The sequence below is a fragment of the Myotis davidii genome, unplaced genomic scaffold (genome assembly GCF_000327345.1).
Source record: "Myotis davidii unplaced genomic scaffold, ASM32734v1 scaffold26, whole genome shotgun sequence".
Classification (NCBI taxonomy): domain Eukaryota; kingdom Metazoa; phylum Chordata; class Mammalia; order Chiroptera; family Vespertilionidae; genus Myotis; species Myotis davidii.
This window is the reverse complement of record NW_006299245.1, coordinates 681,277-691,616: the sequence shown is the minus strand read 5'-3', so window position 1 is coordinate 691,616 and position 10,340 is coordinate 681,277. Positions and strand designations below refer to the sequence as shown.

Below are 10,340 nucleotides of genomic sequence, written 5' to 3'. Positions count from 1 at the left end.
AATGCTGCCTCCAGGGCCTGGGGCTCCTGGCCCCAGTATCATCACACATACTGCCTAGTTCATCACTACAGGGTCTCCCCTGCCTGACATCCCTGATGTCATTTGCTTATTTGGGTTAAGAATGTGTGTATAGCGGGTGGAGGAGCAGACAGGGGAGAGGGCTGATGTGAGTACCTGTCCCCGTTCATTTTTTCCTACACGTTTCCTCATGCTAGCTGCATTGAGGCATTTTGATCAAGAGAAAAGTGGAGTTAGGAAATTTGAAGCCAAAACCACTTTAAAGAGACAGCAGCTTGAGAATATCAGATAAGAAACAGAATCACAGCAGGGAAAAGCAAAGGTTAGGAAGAGAGGGAACAGCATGGAAAGCCAGCTCTACTTATTTGGCCTGGGTGGACTGTCAGGAAAAGCGGAGAAGCATTTTGTTCCTGCCTCCCTCTCATCATCCGTCCCCATTCCCGGTGCTGTAAATACTGTGGTTCAGCTTCGCCTGGGTCTGTACGGGTTTATTTATGTAACTATGCTGAGTGAATATCCACCCTCCGAAATGGAAAGAAAACATATTAAGCTGAATGTTGTAACACAGCTCTCCCCTGGGTTGGGGGCTGCCTGTATATTTTCCATTATTTCAGCTGTTTCACTTACCGACAAATTTGACTTGGCCATTTGTGAAACACTGATAATAATAAAATCCAAAAGGGAAGGAAAGTCCAAGACTAAATCCTTCCTAGTTCAAATATTGCATACCTAATAAAAAAATAAGTTCCCAGGAGCTGTTAGAGCAAATTGTATCAATGCTAAACTCAAACCTAAAATGGATAAAGCAAAAACCCTGAGCGACTTACAAAAATACTGCTAAGAATTATGGTCAAAATACATATCCGACTATTGAAAATGTATACAATATCACTTTGGGGGTCATTGACTTAGCAGACCAATGCAGTTTGATCATTTGTTTAGAGGCATTGTTTCCTCACTCTCCAACATCTTGTACCAGTTCACAGGCTTTGCAGGATTCTTTTGAAAGCAATAGCAGGGTGAAGCAATTTATAATAACCATAGAACAGGGAACATAAATTGCTTAAATGGACAATGGAGCATATGCTGAACCAGATTTCTCATATTTTAGAATAGAAAAGAAAGTTGTTTGTAGTTTATATAAGGATTAAATTTTGAGGTAAGAAGAAAAATGGTGTTTACCATAAATTATATTTTACTGACACAGAAATACTTATTATTAAGATTGGGATGTGCTTATTTTTAAAAGCAGAACAAGATCTGGCATTAAAATGGGGAGTGGTGTTAATATTGATATTCTGCTTCAGTATTATAAATGTATTTTCACAGTACTTACAAAATAGCAACTAAAACAATAAAACCAAATTAAAACGGTGGATATGAAATTTACCAACAGAAAATCACTGAAATACTTAAAAAAGAGAAAAAATTAAAAAATATTATTCATCATGAGGCAAAGAGCAGCAAAATTAATAATTTTTTGTTGTTTGAGATTTCCTTGCTAAGAAAATTTTGTGACTTTAATTTCAGATATCACATACCAAATTTTATTTAATTTTTTAAAGGAGAGAGCATTATTTTGTCATGCATTGATATAAAGCTGTCCTTTAAAATGATGCATACAGCTCTGGCTGGTTTGGCTCAATGGATAGAGTGTTGGCCTGCAGACCAAAGGGTCCCGGGTTCGATTCCAATCAGGGACACATGCCTGGGTTGCGAGCTTGATCCCCATTGGGGGGCATGCAGGAGGCCACCAATCAATGGTTTTCTCTCATCGTTGATGTTTCTCTCTCTCCCTCTCCCTTTCTCTCTGAAATTAATAAAAATATGTTAAAAAAATAAAAAAATGATGCATGCAATAACATGTGTTGGATGTAATTTATTTTTGAAAACTAGTTTACAGTGTTGTTAGGTTGATTTTCTCTGAAGAAAATAACCCCATTTTGACTCCAAAGGAAGTACTTTTCCAGTAGGGTAGAAGGCCTTTTTGACACCCTTCACAACAAAATGCACACTGATTCAGCTTAATTTATGGGGCCATGAAGACTGTCAAAATATCTCAAGACTTCCTTTTAAATGTTCTTAAATTATATTTATGAGGTGACATTGGTTAATAAAATTATATAGGTTTCAAGTGTACAACTCTATTATACATCATCTGTATATTGCATTGTGTGTTTACCACCTAAAGCCAAATCTTCCATCAACATATATTTGATCCCCTTTACCGTTTCTTATGCCCCAATCCCATTCCCTCTGGCAGTCACCATATTGTTGTTGTCTGTGCCTATGAGTTTGGTTTGTTTGGTCGCTTGTTGCTTTTAGTCTTATATCCTACATATGTGTGAAATCATATGTTTTTAACTTTTTTTGTCTGACTTATTTTGTTTAGCATGATATTCTCATGATCCATCCATCTTGTTGCAAATGGCAGTATTTCATCTGTTCTTGTGGCTGAATAGTATTCCATTGTATATATGTACCACATCTTTAGCCAATCATCAGAGGAAATGAATAGTCACTTCTCCCAAGAAGACATACAAATGGCCTACAGATATATGAAATGATGCCTAGCTTCACTAGCTATTAGGGAAATGCAAATCAGCACTACGAGATACCACCTCACACCTGTTAGAATGGCTATTATCAGGACAAGCAATAACACGTGTTGGAGAGGCTGTGGAGAAAAAGCAACCCTCATTCACTGCTGGTGGGAATGTAAATTGGTATAGCCACAATGGAAAACATTATAGAGCAGTGGGTCTCAACCTTGGCTGCACATTAGAATCACCTGGGAATCTTTTTAAAATCCTGATTTCTGGGCCTCATCCTCCCGAAATTCTGTTTCTTTGTTATGGGGTGAATGCTATCACTTTTCCATGTGCTATTGGACTCTTCCCTATCAGAAGGAAAGTTGGACAAAGCCAAGCCCCAGATTCCCGAACTCACTCTCTCTATATTATGTGTGTAACATAGTAATTCTTTCTGCTATAAACATCATTCTGATGAGCTATGTCTACATGAGGTTTTGGGCAGGTGGATATTAGGCAGAGTTGATAAAAAACTTAACTGGAGTTTTGGTTGAAAGAAGTTTGAATTTTAAGAGACTTCTTGAACCCATTCAAGATGCTCCATTTTTAATATAAGCACTTTCAGTTTATATGGCAGATAGAACTAATAGAGAGTGGTTACGTAAGCCAGATTTCTCCGGATCTGCCACTAGCTATTAAGAGCTAGCATAAATGACTTATCTGTCTCTCTAAAGCCAGAGGAACTGGTGGGCTCGATTTCCCAGACACGAGTGGGAGTGAGGTTTTTGTGATATCTTCAGAAAATGAATTTTCTAAGACTCGCATGGGAGGACGGGATGTGGATGGAGTTACATCCCTCAGTTTCCAATGTCCCACTTCCCCCAAGCCAGTCCTGAAAGAGGGGCAGCTGGGAGTTCAGCAAGGCAGAAACGAGGCCAGTGCCCAGAGTTTCCATTCCATGTTGTATCCAGGTGTAATTCAGTATGTAAGCTAATGAAAGTCCACCAGTGCATGTGTGGAGTCCAGCATGGCTGTGAGCCATGTAGGCACAGGGGGGCACATCCCCCTGCCACAGGAGTCCCAAGAGAGAGAAGAGAGAGCAAGAACTTCTGTTGTTTGGAAGTTTACATATTTAGGTTTCATGCACTTGCGGTGGCCACGCCCATTTTGGCCCCTGACTGGCTTTCAGGTGTGATTGACAGGTAGATAGGTAGGCCCCTTCCCATGTGACTCAGACCTTACTGGGCATGTGTCTAAACTTCTTCTGTCAAGTCCCTTCCCCCATCAATCAGAGGGGAGCAGACTTGGAGAGTGAATGGAATACCTATGTTATTTGTTCTCCCCTTTCACTCCTTTCCTGTTAAGTAATAACCAGGTTATTAGAATGGCATCACCTCCATAAATAAGGATATTATAGGAAGTAATACCTATAAAATGAGACTGTTAGATTAGATAATGTTTTCCTAGCTCTATGCTACTATTTAATATACACACATCTAAACTTTTTGATTACAAGGACTTGTTACTTCAAATAGAGAAAGGTTTGATTATATTAAATTTCCTAGGAGCATTTGCAAATAATAGTTATTCTCTAATGCACCACAAAACACTTTCCTAGTTAAAATCTGCTTTCCATTAGGTCCTTTCTTACTGAATACTTCTTTTTCTATCTGATGTGTCAGGAAAGTGAGATGGTTAATCATAGTCATGCTTTGAGAGAGAAAATCAACCCCCAGCAGTATTTCAGGAGGTTTAGAAAATCTAGGATAATATGAATAGTTTCTAAGAAGCACTACTGACCTTCTGAATGTTTTTAAAATCTATCCTCTTTGTTATTATCTAGTGTATTCAGAATCTATAGAGAGAGGACCCATGGAGTTCTTAAAAGTACCATTGAGTGTTCAGCAATTGAAGAGAAAAATTATTTCAAGATACAATTTCCAAAGGTTCTTTTCTTATCTTTCCTTATTTTCCTTAACTTTCTTAGGCACAAATCTTTCTGTGAAATTTATTCAATGTGCTCCAAAGATCTTCAGTAATATTTTAATCAACTATCCAAATCATTTTAAATCTATGGGGCTTTGAGGAAAAATTATAAGTATTTTTATGGCTTTCTATGATAAAAATCTTTCAGTTATAAGTTTGATTCAAATACAAATAGTAAAAAGTCACTTATTCATGGACTTACAACACAAACATATAGTCTACAGATGAGGAAGAGAACTAGTCACTGTACTATCTAATGTTCTCACCTTACATCAGGATTCATTCCATGTTCTGACACCTCTAATTCATGAATTCTTTGAAGGTCAAGACATACATTAAGATATTTATGTTTTGACAGTATGATTTTAATTCAGAGTATTTCTCTTCCTAAACATTTTATAATTTTTTAAAGAATAAATTATACTTTTTTTATTTTTTGAGCTTGAATTAAGAGCCATTTTTTCTTAGAGTTATTTCTGAGTGATTTAGTAAGTAGTTGATAAATTAAAGAAGGTCTGGGAAGGGCAGGAGTGGGATGTAGGGAGTCAATGGCAAAAAAAAAAGAATCGGGGGCGGGGGGGAACATCTGTAATACTTTCAACAAGAAAGATAAATTTAAAAAAAGCTAAGGACAATTAAAGCCTGAAAGGAAAAACTGTCCCAAACAACAAATGCACCAATAAAAGCATGCTTTCTTTCTTCAAGACATATACATTATTTTCTCTGGGATTATTCCAATGAGCAGATCTCATTACTGGAATCAGTTCCCTCCAGAGTTTGCCATACTAAATAAAATTTCAATGCGATTATGAAAATTACAATTCAAATCAAATAACTTATGTGTCATACCTAAATAATGGACCAAATAACAAATAAGTCAGATCAGAAAAATGGCCACTGGTGGCTTTTCACAGTGAAATTATAAGAGACTAAGAAATTGGGAGGGGTAAGACAGATAATATCTAGCTCTTATATAAGGAGATTAAACATTCTATCATTTAAAAAAATTCTAACCTTTTTACAGTGAGTAATGTACAGAATTGAAATTACATTTAAAAACTGAATTGTATGCATAAAAGCAAAACTTTGAGAGAGCCTAGTGTTTTTGTGGGACAATTGCTAGGTGCTGAGAGACGTTAACTCTCTGGTCAGTAAGATGTTGAAAAAAATGTCAAAAAATTGCTCATTTATTTCATATCTTGCAATTTATTCAGATGGGCAGAGCTTGCTTTTCTTTCTTTCTTTTTTACATGATAGGGAAATCTGATTCTTAAATTATCTTTCTTATATCCAGAACTATGTAAACTTATTCATAACCTGCTCTGTCACCTCAAAACAGCATTTCACATATTCAGAGTTAATTTTCAAATTAAGGAACAATTTTTGAAAGTTTTGGATCTTATAAATCTCAGATTTAAAAATTTATCCATAACTACAGCACAAAGTGAAGGTAGAGTGCTTGTGGAAAGTGAAGATGGACATGATATTCAGGGAAGTAAAGAAATATCTTTTTCTCATTGCTCCTCTGGAATAAGTACAATAAGTGAAATGTATTGCATCATATTCCTGATTAATTATGTTTAATAATTCAAACTAAGATGGACCTTACATTAAAGTTTTTTGAAAGCTAGAATTTTATTATGTAATATACTTTGTAGATATCCTAGAAAATTACTTATGAATTTTTTTGATATCACACACCTTTCTATTTATATATAGTTATCATTTTGTTAGTTCACTACATTTTACATTAAAGTTTGGTTTAAATTTTAGAGAACTACATTTGCAAACTCATCAAAACAATCATGGCATTAAAAGTGATATAAAGTGGGTCAAAGTAGATTTCTATCTTTAAAAAATTAATTTGATATTCACATATTCAAATTTATAATGTTTATATCTAGGAAATCATTATAATGTTACCATTTTTATCATATAAATGATATAAAGAATGCATTTAATTTTGTTCAATAGAATCATATTTAAAAAAAGAATTATTAGTATCAAATAATAGCTATATTAGAAAAGACATGTCGTAGTAAAGTTGTGAGAAGATAGAGAAGAAGTGTACTGATGAGATGAAGCTATAAATGTTAAGCCTGCAGATGGTGTTTCATAATTCTAATTTAATGCCTATAAACCCCCTAAGCATACTGATTCTGTTTAAAAGTTGGTTCAAAATAAATAAGTCTTGTATCACATACAGAACATGTGAGGCATCTGATTAAATTTTATTACTTTATTCTTCTTTAGAATTTAAAAAAGATATGATGCTAGTCAAAAGATATTATGAAACCAACATAAACATTTTCTGCCATGAAGATGTAAGACAAGGATTACCTTGGCTGCTTATCTATTAGGATTATAGGATAAGGGATTTCAGTTTACTCCAGCAAATTGAAATTGAGTTATAGAAGGCTCCACCTACTTAGTATGTTCATTTCTTATCTTAGCAAATAGAAAGGTGACTATTTCTGTAAAAGAATTTTGAAGCTCCTCTAATTTTATAGAAGTGCTAGTATAATTATTTTGTCGTAAAAGTACTTACAGTTCTGTTAGAAATTCAGGGGTATTTTGGTCTCTGTTTTCTCTCTTCTAGATTCTTTTTTTCTAAAAAGAAAACAATATGCACAGTGGTGAGGTGACTATACATAGTTCAGAATCATTTCAAATTGTCATAAATATAATTGATACATTTTATGATTTAATATTTGTATTTAAAAATCTTGCAATGCATACATCCAAATAACAACATAATATACGTATATGTACTAGTATATATAGCATTGGATAGATAGGGATTTTAAAGTTGTGTGAGTAGTTTATACACTGATTTTCTGGAAAATTAATTGTGCTTTTAATACTATAATTTTTCAGTTTGAAAACAGAAATAATACTAACCTAGTCAGACATTGTTAGAGAATATTACATTATCATATCCATTAAAGAAGACTCATACAATTTAATGCCTAGTGCTATACTGAGTATCAATATAAATATTATAAATCAACCTTATACATATCATGTTACTTTTGAATTTTATATTTTCACTAAAGTTAGGAGCATGCCATATTTTAAGAGCCAAATCAGTGTCCACATATAACCTAATGCCACTTAGCATATAGATCAATCTGGATAGAGAGTAGATTATATATAAAATAAATCCATTAGGGGTAGGGAGAAAAATAATCTCACATTATTCTGAAAAAAGTACAACTTTCAGTTTATAGAGTAAGAAAACTAAGTCCTTCCCAAGAGTTACTATCAGGAATCACTTCAATGTAACAAAGAGTCAAGAATTTCTGATTTGGTTTGACAGTTACCAACTCACAAATAAAAAAATGTCATAGTGCTAGAGACTAGTTCCCTTTTAAGTATGTTCTCATCATTTTTACTCTTCAAAAAGTTTAGGTAGAAAGAAAACCAAGAGAGAATGGAATATATAATAATAGATTCCTAATAGGCATGTTCCTCTGTTTTCAGAGTCTTTACAATGTTTATCTTCAACAAAACAACAACACTTTCATACCAGCGCTCTGGGGATGGGCTCACACAGGTACTCAGCAGAAAAGATCGGAACTGACAGCGATAGCTCCAAAGCTGCATTTATTGCCACCGTTCAATGGGTAAGCCTCTGAGCTCTGCTTTCATTTTAATTCCTGCTTGAAATGCAACTCCTTTCTATGAAAATCCATTAGAAAGGGCAATGCAAAAAGGTGCTTAGATTTGTCTGGCTGACTTTGTAAACACGACTTTGAGGCACAATCAATTTTGGTAGGATTTCTATATATAGTTTCAGTCTACTGAACATATATTTTTTTCTTAAAACAAAAACTACAACAGAATTCTATAGATGTAGATATTGTGATAACAAAGTGACACAGAAGTCTTTACAAGAAACATGGGGGGGAACCCATTAGGGAAAACGAAGGCATTCTAAAAAACTAAGAGAACACTTGACATTCTATATATTGCACATTGTTGCTTAGCAAGGGGCAGGCTTCCCTAAGGGAAGGATTAAACAGTTTTTGTTGTTGTTGTTGTTGTTTTGAGTTATGAGCCATCTGCAGGGATTTGATTTCATGTTGGTTTTGCAGGCATCTATCCCAAGGATGAATGAGCAGGCCTGTTCTGTAGGGGACAGAAAATGATTTTATTTTTAAACTATGTGCTGAATATAGATGTGCCTAGTATTTTTCTAGTAGCTAATTTCTCTCTTTCATGTATAAACAACTCTCTTTATTTTAGAGAAAAAAGGGGAAAATAGCACAGCATGATTTTGCACTTTCCCTCCTCTATCTGGCTTTTCAGTAATGTCATGGATATCAGTCGGTGCTGGTATTGAGACTTGGTACTGTTATGTGTTTGTACAATTCTTGTGTTTTAAAATGTATGTTCATTGAATTCAGAGAGGAAGGGAGAGGGGGACAGAAGTATCAATGATGAGAGAGAATCACTGATCGATTGCCTCCTGCACGCCCCCTACTGGGTATGGAGCCTGCAAGCCTGGCATGTGTCCTGACTGGGAATCTAACCATAACCTCCTGGATCATAGGTCGATGCTCAACCACTGAGCCCCACTAGCCGTGCAGTAAATGCTTAAAACAAAAACAATAAACAGACAAACATGAATCTGTTTAGGTAGGTTTATATATTTTTTCACAAAACATTCTATACATTCATAGTCGATAAAGCTGATGACTCTGTCATGGTATTTTTATCCAGTTTTAGAAGAAGGCCTGACATGAGGGAAAAAAGACAATTAGCTGAGAAATCAAACTGCTAAAATCATAATTTTATTTACAGAATAAGCAAAGCACTGAATGCTTTCAGCATTTTAAATACTACAAATCTCTGATTTTTTTCTTTTCATTTTTTTGGGGAGGAACTATTTGCATTCATTTTAATGTTCAGCATTTAAAAACGCACAGCTGTGCTTTTGTAAAAAGAGGACTTACTTTCAAGAATGACAAATAACTAATATGTACACCCAAACTTTGTTTTAAATATCCCAAAGATTTCATTTTGATGAGAGTATATTGATTTTGAGCTTTTACCAAATATCCCACTGACGTGGATATTTATTTAGGGTTGGATTTGAAGCGTGTTCTGTGAATTGTTGCAACATGGCCCCTTGTAAACCTGCAAGCCCCAGGAGACTGAAATGACAACAGAATCTTCTTCCAAGTTTTAAATTTCAAAACTGCAAAGTGTTGATAAACTCTGGTTTTCTCTTTCTGAGATTCCCCACTATTGAAATTCCTAAACTGTGGTGAGAACATAGTTACAGAGTTGATGTGCCATTCCCTCAGGACAGATAGCACTAATCCTAAGGGATTTTTTTTAGATATCTTTTGGCTTAAATTCTTAATCTTGGAACAGCAGTCAGCAAGCAGAGGTTACTTTAAAAAGAGACACTATCTAGGCCATTAATGACTGAATGTAAGCTTTTAAACAAATAAAAAAGTGCATTGCAGGACAACTAAATGCATCGTATGATTCTTGATTAGATCCTGGACCATTAGGAAAAAACAATTAGCTATTAATAAGAGTATTGAGACAGTAGATGAAATGTGAATATGGACTGTGAATTATATAATGGTATTATATCCATGGTAAATTGTCTGTGTTTGACAACTGTTCTGTATAATGTAAGAGAATGTCCTGCTCTTAGGGAATATACTAAAATATATGCTAAAGTATTTAGGATAAGGCACACTATGTCTCCAACATATTCTCAAATAGTTTGGAAAAATATATGAATTGTGTATATATACACACATGTAATTATATATATATATATAT

At 34.6% G+C, this 10,340-nt stretch overlaps 1 protein-coding gene across 4 annotated transcripts in view; it reads right to left on the bottom strand.

Moving 5' to 3' along the window:
* SYT1 (synaptotagmin 1) overlaps positions 1 to 10,340 on the bottom strand; it is a 552,577-nt gene that overhangs the window by 363,146 nt on the left and 179,091 nt on the right. For 3 of the 4 annotated variants that reach the window (XM_015571120.1, XM_006774704.2, XM_006774705.2), the window contains exon 3: positions 7,084 to 7,145. The exons of the other annotated variant lie outside the window; for it this stretch is intronic. The gene's annotated coding sequence lies outside the window, so the exon portion shown is untranslated. The remainder of the gene's footprint in view (positions 1 to 7,083; positions 7,146 to 10,340) is intronic. 4 annotated transcript variants of the gene reach the window in all.